Consider the following 13894-nt stretch of genomic DNA (forward strand, 5'->3'; position numbering starts at 1 on the left):
GCGCCCTCAGATACACCTCTGAAATTGCGTCCTTCAAGGGCCCAAATCCCTAGATGCGCCGTTTTACGGCGCAGCCCACTGAAAGTAGGTCAAGTGACCTAGATAGGGGCACGTTTTCCAAGGACCCTATAAATAGGGAGATATTTCCCACTTTGGGGACACATTCAATCATTTATTACACCTGCATTCTCTCACATCAGAGAAAGACCCAAGCTTGGAATCCGAGCAGATACCCACCTAAATTTCCGTTCTCTTTATTCCTTTTCAAGTTACTAACTTGACCGTCGGAGGCGGAGCTCCAACCACCCGGAGTCTCCGTTATTTTGCAGGTACAGCTCAACCGGATCAGACTTCGTGACGTAACTCTTCCAAGGGACAAAAACTCCCAAAACAGGTTTTATTTCAAATTGATTGATTGGCTTGAAAACACTTGATACTAGGAGAAGTATGGAGTATTTTTAGGCCAATCAATCACGATGGTGATTTCCCCAAACCAAGTGCACAGCCGGCCATTAGAACGGGTGCTTTGAGCTTCTTGCCCAGGCGGTTGTATTCCGTCTGGGGTTGATGCGTAGCCATTACACAATCTTTAGCCCCAATAGGAGGAGTAAGTGCAACTTTGGAATAAATAACCTAAGTAAGAACTTCAGCCGATGACCGACTGATGCCTCAGGGCATCTGGTTTTCGGCAACTTAATCGTTCTTTAGATTATTCTGGTTAGACAGCTATGAGCTGACCAATTTGGTCTTTCAATTTTCAACGTCTTCATTGGTACATAGAACCGACGAATAGTCTGTTCTCTGCGACGATTGCACCAGGAGGGGTGTCGCCGGACGCCTTTGTCCATGTTGGGACAGGCGGTTTTGTAAAATAAGCAACCATCCGGCCATATTGGCCTTTGGTCTTGTTAGAGACCGGTTGTATAGCCACTAGGCGTTTTTGTGCCAAGTTTACGTGAACTTAGTTGGTTGAACTAATAACCCGTCTACGTATTACCCAGACGGATAAGCAATTGATAATTTACACTAAGTATCCAACGCGATTAATCAAACAAAGAGTCCGTCTGAGTTCTACTCAGGCAGACTAGCAATTATTAAATTACACCAAGTATCCAACCTAGTGATTCAAATAGAGAGTCCGTCTGAGTTTTACCCAAGCGGACTAGCAATTATAATGTTCAAGTAAACTAAGTATCAAACTTAGTTAGTTAAACTCAGGGTCTGTCTGAGCATTACCCAGACAGACGAACAATAATAATGGCAAAATAAATCTGCTAACAAAGCCTGAATTTTCATTAATTGACTTACTATTTACAAAAAATATACATTTTCAGAAGTAGTACTTCTTCAGATTATCTACATTCCAAGTTCTAGGCAGTCAGCGACCGTTTGGGGTTTCCAAACGGTAGGTGTCGTCCCTGACTTCTTCATAAATCCGATAAGGGCCTTCCTAATTAGGGGTTAGCTTCCCAGCCTCATTGGCCCTTCCGGTTGCCTCCATTTTTCGTAACACAGAGTCATCCACTTTTAGAGGGCGCTTGTGCACTTTCTTGTTATAAGCTCTGGTCATTCTCAGACGGTATATCTCATGGCGCAGGGCAGTGTTGCCCCTGCGTTCCAGGAGGGAGTCCAATGCCAGCCGCATGGCCTCCCAATTTGCCTCTTCATCATAAAGCATAACTCTGAGAGTTGGCTCGTAATGCTCAATGGGCAAGACAGCTTCAGCACCATATACCATGAGAAATGGGGTTTCTCCGGTTGCCCCTTTAGCAGTAGTCCGGATGGCCCATAGGACATGAATTAACTCTTCTGCCCATAAACCACCGGCTCTTTCAATTTTCTTTTTTATGCCGTCTGAGATGAGTTTGTTGAAGGCCTCAACCTGGCCGTTTGCTTGGGGTCGGCCGACTGATGCAAAATAGTGTGAGATACCCTGATCTCCCAACCAAGTCTTGAGTTGTGGGGCCTCAAACTGAGGGCCATTATCAAACACCATAGACATAGGTACCCCAAACCGGGTGATGATGTTCTTCCAGATGAAAGAGATGAAATCCTTTGTCTTGATGTTCTTAACCGGCTCAGCTTCTACCCATTTGGTAAAATAATCCACAACCACCAAAATGTAGCGCTTTCCGCCTGGAGCAGGCGTATAAGGTCCTAGGACATCCATGCTCCATTTGGCAAATGGGACTGGGCTGTGGATTGCCGTCAAATCAGTAGCCGGGCGGTGAATAAGAGGGCCAAACCTTTGGCATTTGTCACATCTTTTGACTAACTCTTTAGCATCTGCTTCAAGAGTAGGCCAGAAGTAATGCCGCCTGGCTCTGACGGCTAGGGACCTGCCGCCTATATGAGAGGCGCAGTACCCAGCATGCAATTCTTCGAGAACTTCTTTCCCCTTCTCTGGGGTAACACACTTCAATAGAGGTTTGAGGAAACCCGCCTTGAAGAGTTCTCCGTTTCTCAACTTGAAGTTTGCTGCTCGCTTTTTCATGACGGTTGCCTCCTGTGGTGAATTAGGAAGCTTGCCGTCTGCTAAATATGCCCGGATGCCATCCATCCAGGTAGAACTTCGGTCCAAGATTCCAATGGGATCTTCATGTATGCTTCTCTTTTCAAGAACATCCCAAAAGACCGACCGAGGAGTGTCGCAGCAGGCGGATGAAGCCAATTTGGACAACGCATCCGCCTGGTTATTGTCTGACATAGGCACTTGATTCAGACGGAATTCCTCAAGTGCCCCAGCCTCTTTTTTGACTGCCTGAAGATATTTGATCATAGCCGGATGAGTTGCTTCATATGTTCCCTCATACTGGCTGACAACCAATTGTGAATCAGAATAGGCATCAATTTTAGTTGCCCCTGCTGCCTTACACATGCGGATTCCGGCTAGCAGGGCTTCATACTCCGCCTCGTTGTTTGAGGCTTGAAACTTAAAACGCAGTGCATATTCAAATTTATCCCCCTCAGGAGACTCATATATAATTCCTGCACCACAGCCGTTCTTCGTTGAGCTTCCGTCTACATACACTTTCCAAACCTGGTCAATATTATCCGGTTGCACCGGTCGAGTCATTTCAACAATGAAGTCGGCAAACGCCTGACCTTTCACTGCCTTTCTAGGTTCAAAAGTGATTTCAAGACTTTGCATTTCAATAGCCCATTTCAACATTCTGTCGGATGACTCTAAAGTAGACATTGGCCGCTTGAGTGGCTGGTCGGTGTAGATTACCACCGGATGAGCCAGAAAATAATGTTTTAATTTCTTGAAAGCCATATACAGGGCAAGGCCAAAATTTTCTACCCTGGGGTACCGGAGCTCAGCATTTTTTAGAACATGGCTAATGAAATAGACCGGAAGCTGAACACCGTCTCTCTCAGCAAGGAGAACGGTGCTGAGGGCATGATCCGAGACGGCTAGGTACATGTATAACACCTCTCTAGGCAGTGGGCTAACAAGCCTAGGCAAAGAGTGCAAGTGTTCTTTCAGCCGCTGAAAAGCCGCCTCAGCATCATCCCCCCACTCAAATCTGGTCTTCTTCCTGATTGCTTGGAAGAATTAAAGGCATTTGTCATCTGACCGGCTGAGGAATCTCCCCAAGGCGGCTAGGCAACCGGTTAGTCTCTGTGCTTCCTTGACAGTGCGGGGTGACTTCATGTCAATCACCGTCTGTACTTCTCAGGGTTAGCCTCTATCCCCCTTTGATCAATCAGGAATCCGAGAAACTTCCCAGACTCAACACCAAAGACGCATTTCTTAGGATTTAACATAACCTTATGCCGCCTGAATGTGGTGAAGGTTTCTCGGAGATCAGCAAGGTGATCCGCCTGCTGCTTGGATTTGACTATCATGTCATCAATGAACGCCTCTACATTCCTCCCAATTTGATTAATAAAGACCGTATTAATCATCCGTTGGAACGTAGCCGGCGCATTTTTCAAGCCAAACGGCATCACAGTGTAGCAGAATAACCCCTGATCAGTGACGAAGGCCGTCTTTTCTTGATCTTTCTTCCACAGGGGTATATGATGGAAGCCGGAGTAGGCATCCATAAAGCTCATCAAGGCATGCCCCGCTATCGAATCGACCAGACTGTCGATCTTAGGAAGTGGATAACTGTCCTTGGGATATGCATGGTTGAGATCTGTGTAATCAACACACATACGCCAGGTACCATTCGGCTTCTTTACAAGCACAACATTCACCACCCAGTCGGGGAAATTACATGGTCGAATGAACCCAGCATCCAACAGCTTTTTAACTTCGGCAGCTGCCGCCTGACTTCTTTACTCGCTGTAATTTCTTTTCTTCTGCCGGATGGGCTTCTTTTTAGGGTCCACGGCGAGTTTGTGGACAGCAAGATCCGGGCTGACGCCTGGCATCTCTTCCACTTCAAAGACAAAAATGTCTTTGAATTCTTTCAACAGAAAGTGCAAGTCTGCACCCAACTTAGCAAAAGCAACCGTCCCAACCTTCACGGTACGCTCCGGACGGCTGTCGTCCAAAGGTATATCAATGTGTTCACCAACCGGTTGGGGACGGAGCTCATCTGACCGTTCACCGGTCAGTGATTGTGATGTGAATTATTGATCCGAAAATCAACAAAACACAAGGGATATGTTTAAGTCTAATTCTATACAGGAAATCCACCAAGAATTAAACAAAAACTAAGATTAATCAATTAAGAATCCACCTAATTAATCAATCCAAACGAATGTTTTATCTAAAACAAGCAAAACAGCAATTGATCACAATCAACAAAACTTAAGTGTTTAAACTTAAAACAATGTATATTAATCTCCCCCTTAATTCGTGTGTTTTACAGCCTTATTTATAGACTTAGTTTACCTAGGAAGATTAGGACAAGTTCCTAATTTAATCCTAATTAAACTAGAATTCTAACTTGCTTGAAGAGCAAGCACCTTGGAGCACAAGCATACGCCAATCTCCTTGGAGAACAAGCACACGCCTAAACTGATTTATTTTGCTAACTAACTGATTTTAAAAGCAACTAAATAAAGATTAAAGATCCTAATGCTTGAACCAAGAAAAACCCTTTCAAGTGAAAGGTAAAAACTTGTAAGCAAAATCTAAGTAAAGAAAATTCAAGAAAGTTCAAGAAAGTGAACTAGACTCCAAGAAAAGCCACTAAGCAAACCGTGGCTTTGCTTTGATATACAAGAAAGTGTCCATGCAATGCTTGGCTTGAATCAATGTTTAGGGACAAGCTATCTTGATGCATGATAAGCAAATCTTCGAAGTTCTCCATGCTTAGACTTGCATCATCCTCCTCTTCTTCGAAAGAATTTGTCCTCAAATCTCGAAGTTCTTCATCAGGAATATACTTAGCCAAATCGCCAACATTGAATGTAGCACTAACTCCATATTCTCCCGGAAGTTCTAACTTATAAGCATTGTCATTGATCTTCTCAACAATCTTGAAAGGACCTTCACTTCTAGGCATCAACTTATTCTTGCATTTTCCTGGAAATCTTTCCTTTCTCAAATGTAACCATACCAAGTCTCCAACATTGTAACTTTGTTGCCTTCTATGCTTGTTTGCTCTAGCTTTGTACATGACATTTACTTTCTCTATTCTTGTTCGAACTTGAGCATGTAATTTCAGCATACTCTTCAACTTAGACTCGGCATCTTTGTGAATTAATTCACCCTTAGGCAATGGAACAAGATCAATTGGAAGTTTCGGATTGACTCCATAAACTACCTCAAAAGGACTATGTTTGGTAGCATATGTAGGTGATCTATTATAAGCAAACTCCGCATGAGCTAACTTGATGTCCCAATCCTTTTGTGTCTTACTCACTAACCCACGCAATAGTGCACCAAGAGTACGATCGGTAACCTCGGTTTGTCCATCAGTTTGTGGATGGTACGATGTACTAAAGAGCAATTTAGTTCCCACAAGCTTCCATAGAGACTTCCAAAAGAAACTCATGAACTTTGTATCTCGATCACTCACAATAGTTTTCGGAATTCCATGCAATCTAACAATCTCTTTGAAGTATAATTCCGCCACTTTCATAGCATCATCCACTTTGTGACAAGGAACAAAGTGAGCCATCTTAGAAAACCTATCCACAACAACCATAATAGAGTCTTTCCCCCGTTGTGTTCTCGGCAATCCCACAATAAAATCCATAGAAATATCTTCCCAAGGTGTTGTAAATTTGGAGTATCAACCCGAAATATACAAGGGATGAACCAAGATAAGTAAGACTAATGAACCAAATAGCTTCTTAGCTACAGTCACACCACTAAGAAACGAAATGGGTTCCTAAGATCACAAGCCAACTAGTAGTCTAAGCTAGTTAACTAAGCAAAGGAATTGAAATTCCAAATCCAAGAATTTCTGGTTTGTTTCTAATCCAAGAAACGAGTGTAAAACACAAAGTTTGTTTGTTCGAATAATCTGATTTTTTCATTCACATTTGCTTGCTATTTATAGTAAACAAGCATCCTTAAGTACAAGCTAATTTAAGTGGCTATTTAGCTCACTTGTTACACGCCTAAGCTAAAGCTAAGTACAAATCAACTTTTTGTTGTCTAGATACATTAATAAAAGAAGCCTTATTTAACTAGATACATCAAAGAGAAAATGGTGGCTTATAACCTCCAAATTAAGGCTGAAATAAAATCAGAATTAAGAGAGTGTAACTCCCCTTAATTCACGCCCATCCAAGCAGCAAGTTGGAGATGTATTTCCTCCAATATTCACGCCCAAATTCAAACAGCAAAGAAGTGTAACTCTCCCTTGGTTCAAGCCTTGAAATAAGCTTGAATGTATGTGGACAAGGGTGTACTTGGACGTCCTTTAGTTGCTCCAAAAGCTGACTGAATTAAACAGCCAATTGGAGGCTGAAATTAAGGCTTAAGATGCTCCAATGTTGACTGATATCAACGGCCACTTGAAGGCTGAAGTTAAGGCTTGTAATGGCTTGTAATTCCTCTTTGAAAACTGATTGTAACTCCCAAGTCAAAGCTTTGAAATTCCTTGTAAAAGAATTTCGGATTCCAAGCTTAAATGGCTGCCATTTTGATGTATCTTTTGCACTTGTACTTTTGTGTGAATGTGACAATATTTTTTGAACTAAAATCAGCTAAAAAGAACTAAAAATATAACTAATTTGCAAACTTAAAATGACTAAAGTTTACAATTTATTCAAAACATAAAAAGAACTAGAATAAACTAGTTAATAAGAACAACAAGAAATTCAAGGGATTGAATATCTTGCTGCCCATGGATAGAATGCATAGCACCAATACATGATGCTACGTCTTGAACCAAAGAAATGTCCATAACCAAGTTGTTAGGCTTGGCTACAACATTCCCCCCTTCTTGAAAAGAGTTTGCCCTCAAACTTGGCAACTCTTCAAACTCATCATAGTAAGGTTTTAAATCAGCCACATTAAAGGTGCTAGAAACACCATAATCTCCGGGCAACTCAACTTTGTAAGCATTATCATTCACCTTTTCAACAATAGCAAATGGACCATCACTACGAGGACTAACCTTGGAACGCCTCTTGGAAGGAAATCTTTCCTTTCGAAGATGAATCCAAACCAAATCACCAGGTTGAAAACGGACCTCCTTTTTCTTCTTGTCATAGTAGGCTTTAGTCTTTGCATTAGTTTGTTCAATTCGAGAACGAACTTGCTCATGCATAGACTTGATTTCTTTGGCACGCACCTCGGCATCATGACTAAACTTGTTAGGTGAGGGAATGGGAGCAAGATCAATAGGAGTACAAGGATTGAATCCATACACAACTTCAAAAGGACTCAAACCGGTTGTCTTGCTAGGCACTCTGTTGTAAGCAAACTCCGCATGAGGGAGCATCTCTTCCCATTGCTTGGGACGTTTAGTAGCCAAAGTTCGCAACAAAGTTCCCAAAGTTCTATTAGTCACTTCGGTTTGACCATCTGTTTGAGGATGACTTGAAGTGCTAAAGTTCAATTTCGTGCCCATCTTCCTCCATAATGTAAGCCAAAAATGACTTAGAAATTTTGGATCACGATCACTCACCATGGATTTAGGTACACCATGCAAACAAACAATCTCATTGAAAAACAAGTTAGCAACATGAGTAGCATCATAAGTTGTATGACAAGAAATAAAATGAGCCATTTTAGAAAAACGGTCCACAACAACCATAATGGAATCTTTCTTTCGTTGGGTCATAGGAAGTCCCACAACGAAATCAAGACTAACATCTTCCCATGGAGCTTGCGGAATAGGTAAGGGCAAAAGATAGCCTTGTGGAAGACTATGACTCTTGGCCTTTTGACAAACCACGCATCTTTTCACAATAAACTCCACATCACGAACCAATCTAGGCCAATGAAAGTACTCTTGCACAAGAAGAGTAGTCTTCTCTATGCCAAAGTGTCCCGCCATTCCTCCTTCATGAAACTCTTTGATAAGAGATTCTCTTAGGCTTGATCTTGGAATGCACAACCTGTTTCCTTTGAACAAATAGCCATCTAAAATGTAATAATCTTTGTAAGCATGATTAGAACATTTTAGAAATAAATCACCAAAGTCATGATCATTTTTGTAACTTGCTTTCACATCTTCAACACTAATCACTTTTGCCTTGAAAGAATTCAAGAGTGTGTATCTCCTTGAAAGTGCATCAGCTCCTTTGTTCATGGCGCCTCTCCTATGCTTGATCACAAAATGAAAAGCTTGCAAATACTCCACCCATTTGGCATGGCGTGGTTGGAGTTTTTGTTGGCTTTGAAGATATTTGAGAGCTTCATGATCTGAATGAAGGATGAACTCCTTGGAAATGAGGTAATGTCTCCAATGGTCCAAAGCACGAACAAGAGCAAAGAACTCCTTATCATAGGTGCTATACTTCCGTTGTGCTTCATTGAGTTTTTCACTAAAGTAGGCAAGGGGACGCCCAACTTGTGACAAAACAGCACCAATACCAACTCCACTAGCATCACATTCTACTTCAAAAACTTCATCAAAGTTAGGTAAAGAAAGAATAGGTGCACTAGTAAGTTGATGTTTTACCTCATCAAAGGCCTTTTGAGCCTTATCATTCCAAACTAACTTCTGATTTTTAGTTAGCTCGGTGATAGGTGCCATGAGAGTACTAAAATTTCGCACAAATCTCCTATAGAAAGAAGCAAGTCCATGAAAACTACGAACTTGTTGAATTGTTTGTGGCGTGGGCCACTCACGAATTGCAGCAACTTTCTTTTCATCAACTTCTATGCCTTGAGAGGAAACTTTGAAACCAAGAAAAATAACTTGGGAAGTAAAAAAATGACACTTCTCTAAGTTACCATATAGTTGCTCACGAGCAAGGGCTTCAAAAACCTGTTGCAAATGCATAGCATGCTCTTCTTCTTCCCTACTATACACCAAAATATCATCAAAATAGACTACAACAAATTTACCCATGAAAGGTTGCATAACCTGATTCATAAGGCGCATAAATGTAGATGGTGCATTAGACAAACCAAATGGCATCACAAGCCACTCATAGAGGCCCTCCTTTGTCTTGAAAGCGGTCTTCCATTCATCTCCTTCGAAAATTCGAATTTGATGATAGCCACTTCTCAAATCAATTTTAGAGAACACTTTAGAACCATGCAAATCATCAAGTAAATCATTCAACCTTGGAATAGGAAACCGGTACTTGATAGTGATTTTATTGATTGACCTACTATCAACACACATTCTCCATTCTCCATTTTTCTTAGGTACAATCAAAGTAGGACAAGCACATGGACTAAGAGACTTACGAATAAGACCCTTTGATAACAATTCCTCCACTTGTCTTCTAATTTCCTCGGTTTCTTTGGGATTGGTTCTATAGGCTGGTTTGTTTGGGAGCATGGATCCGGGTACAAGATCAATCTTGTGTTGGATGTCACGCTTTGGGGGTAATCCGTGAGGGATATCTTTGGGGAAAACATGGGAATAGGTTTTGAGAAGAGAGGTGAGGAATGGGTGGTTTTCTTCTTTGGACGGTTGAGAGGGGGTATCAAGTTGGCTCAAAATGAAGTGTTTGTGAACTCTATATTCATGGAATTCAGATTTTATGAGAGTGGTGAGGGAGGTGGGAGGCGTGGATATGGGGTGATCATTTTTGAGGATTAAAGGGGTAAGGACAATTTTCTTTCCATCCTTAGAAAAGGAGTAGGTGTTTTTGATGCAAGTCTAAGCATGGAGAACTTCGAAGATTTGCTTATCATGCATCAAGATAACTTGTCCCTAAACATTGATTCAAGCCAAGCATTGCATGGACACTTTCTTGGATATCAAAGCAAAGCCACGGTTTGCTTAGTGGCTTTTCTTGGAGTCTAGTTCACTTTCTTGAACTTTCTTGAATTTTCTTTACTTAGATTTTGCTTACAAGTTTTTACCTTTCACTTGAAAGGGTTTTTCTTGGTTCAAGCATTAGGATCTTTAATCTTTATTTAATTCTTTAATTTTTATTTATTTATTTAGTTGCTTTAAAAATCAGTTAGTTAGCAAAATAAATCAGTTTGGTGTATGCTTGTGCGCCAAGGTGCTTGCTCTTCAAGCAAGTTAGAATTCTAGTTTAATTAGGATTGAATTAGGGACTTGTCCTAATCTTCCTAGGTAAACTAAGTCTTATAAATAGGGCTGTAAACACACAAATAAATATACAAAGATTAATATTCAGATTTATTTCTTAAGTTGCATACTTGAGTTTTGGTTGATTGTGATCAATTGCTGTTTTGCTTGTTTTAGTTAAAACATTCATTTGGATTGATTAATTAGGTGGATTCTTAATTGATTAATCTTAGTTTTTGTTTAATTCTTGGTGGATTTCCTGTATAGAATTAGACTTAAACATATCCCTTGTGTTTTGTTGATTTTCGGATCAATAATTCACATCATCTTTGGTATCAGAGCCAGGTTTACGCAACTTCGGAAAAAATTAAACTGGGAACAATTGGCTGGGAATTTTTACGTGATTCTTTTTGCATTGAACTCTAAAAACGTCCAGCTATCACCATATAAAATTTCATAACTTTTAGTTGAGTAACGCGTTCTACACAGCCTCAAACTTTTGGTGTTTGTGCACTGATTTGCGGATGGGAGTCCGGTTTTTGTGTTGCCTAGTTTTCCTTCAAGATTCGATCTTTTAATCAAGATTTTTGCATAAACTGACTTGGTTTGTGTAGGAATCATGAGTGACGAGGAGGTTCCACAAGTTCCAAGGGGATTAACCTTAGAACAGGCTCAAAATATTAGAAGAGATAGGCGAATTGACGAGTTGGCAGCAAGGATGGATGAGATATTAAAAAGGCTTGATACTCTTGCTGGAGATTCTTCAAGGAAAGGGAATTCTAACCCTAATTCTGGTTCAAGTGAGGAAGAACAACCAAGGAGGAACCCAAGGAGGCCACGAAATAATTATTCCTCAAGTGATGAATCACCAAGGCCTAGGAGGAGAGATCGACCAAAGGATGATGATAGGAACCTTAGATTAGATCTTCCCGAATTCAATGGGAGTATGAATGAACCTGAAAAATACTTTGAGTGGATTAGAAGGGCCGAGACACTATTTGATTACAAGGAGTATGATGAAAGGAAAAGATGCAAATTGGCTGAATTGAAACTGACCGGTTATGCTAGTCTTTGGTATGATAATCTAAAGAAGAAGAGGCATAAGGAGGGGCGTGCAAGAATCTCAACTTGGGAACAACTCAAGAAGCACATGAAAAAAAGGTTCGTACCTAGTGATTATATTCAAGATGTTTATCTTAAGATGCAACTTTTTAAACAATATTCTATGACTGTTGAGAATTATATTGGTGAATTTGAAAAGTTATGCATGCTATGTGGCTTAGAAGAGATTGTTGAGCATAAGATTGCTAGATTTATTTCGGGGTTGAATGATAATATTGCTGAAAAAGTTGAATTGCAACAATATTGGTCCTTTGAGGATGTTTGCAAGGTAGCTTTGAAAGTTGAAAAACAGATAAAGGGGAAGAAAGGGACGTACACTAAGTCCTTTGTAAAGGGTTTCACTAAACCTTTTGAGAAGAACAGCTTGGAGAAAAGTGGTTCTAGTTCGAACTACAAGGAGACTAAATCAAAATTTGAAGCTCCTAAAAAGCTTGTTGAAGATAGGAAGTGCTTCAAGTGTGGTAGTGTTGGTCACATTGCAACTAATTGTCCATCAAAAAGAGTAATGACTGCTCAAGAGTGGGAACAAGAACAAGCTAAGTGTGAGCAGGGTAGTGACTATGAAGAAAAGAACGAAGAGGAAAACTTTGAAGAAGAGGAGGGGCATGTTGACGAAATTGATCCCGAGACTCATGGTCAAAGTTTGGTTCTAAGAAGGGCGCTACACTCTAAAACCGTACCTATGGAAAACAATCAAAGGGAGAAAATCTTTCTTACAAGGTGCAAGGTAGAAGATAGGTTGTGTGACATGATCATAGACACGGGGAGTTGCACTAATGTGGTATCTACTACTTTGGTAGACAAATTGAAGTGGCCAATTACTGAACATCCAAGCCCTTATAAGCTTCATTGGCTTAATAATTCGAGTGATGTTAAGGTAACTAAACAAGCCTTAATGTTGTAGCCAAGCCTAACAACTTGGTTATGGACATTTCTTTGGTTCAAGACGTAGCATCATGTATTGGTGCTATGCATTCTATCCATGGGCAGCAAGATATTCAATCCCTTGAATTTCTTGTTGTTCTTATTAACTAGTTTATTCTAGTTCTTTTTATGCTTTGAATAAATTGTAAACTTTAGTCATTTTAAGTTTGCAAATTAGTTATATTTTTCTTAGTTCTTTTTAGCTGATTTTAGTTCAAAAAATATTGTCACATTCACATGAAAGTACAAGTGCAAAAGATACATCAAAATGGCAGCCATTTAAGCTTGGAATCCGAAATTCTTTTACAAGGAATTTCAAAGCTTTGACTTGGGAGTTACAATCAGTTTTCAAAGAGGAATTACAAGCCATTACAAGCCTTAACTTCAGCCTTCAAGTGGCCGTTGATATCAGTCAACATTGGAGCATCTTAAGCCTTAATTTCAGCCTTCAATTGGCTGTTTATTTCAGTCAGCTTTTGGAGCAACTAAAGGACGTCCAAGTACACCCTTGTCCACATACATTCAAGCTTATTTCAAGGCTTGAACCAAGGAGGAGTTACACTTCTTTGCTGTTTGAATTTGGGCGTGAATATTGGAGGAAATACATCTCCAACTTGCTGCTTGGATGGGCGTGAATTAAGGGGAGTTACACTCTCTTAATTCTGATTTTATTTCAGCCTTAATTTGGAGGTTATAAGCCACCATTTTCTCTTTGATGTATCTAGTTAAATAAGGCTTCTTTTATTAATGTATCTAGACAACAAAAAGCTGATTTGTACTTAGCTTTAGCTTAGGCGTGTAACAAGTGAGCTAAACAGCCACTTAAATTAGCTTGTACTTAAGGATGCTTGTTTACTATAAATAGCAAGCAAATGTGAATGAAAAAAATCAGATTATTCAAACATAAAAAAACTTGTCTTACATTCGTTTCTTGGATTAGAAACAAAACCAGAAATTCTTGGATTTGGAATTTCAATTCCTTTGCTTAGTTAACTAGCTTAGACTACTAGTTGGCTTGTGATCTTAGGAACCCATTTCGTTTCTTAGTGGTGTGACTGTAGCTAAGAAGCTATTTGGTTCATTAGTCTTACTTATCTTGGTTCATCCCTTGTATATTTCGGGTTGATACTCCAAATATACAACATTTGGCGCTAGAAGGAGGGGGATCTAGCAAAACAAATACCCAAACACATACCCCAAACACATACCCAAACACATACCCCAAACACAAACCATGTCCGACATCCCAACCCCTAATTGGCGAGAAT

The sequence above is a fragment of the Chenopodium album genome, chromosome 4 (genome assembly GCF_948465745.1).
Source record: "Chenopodium album chromosome 4, dcCheAlbu1.1, whole genome shotgun sequence".
NCBI classification, from domain to species: Eukaryota; Viridiplantae; Streptophyta; class Magnoliopsida; order Caryophyllales; family Amaranthaceae; genus Chenopodium; species Chenopodium album.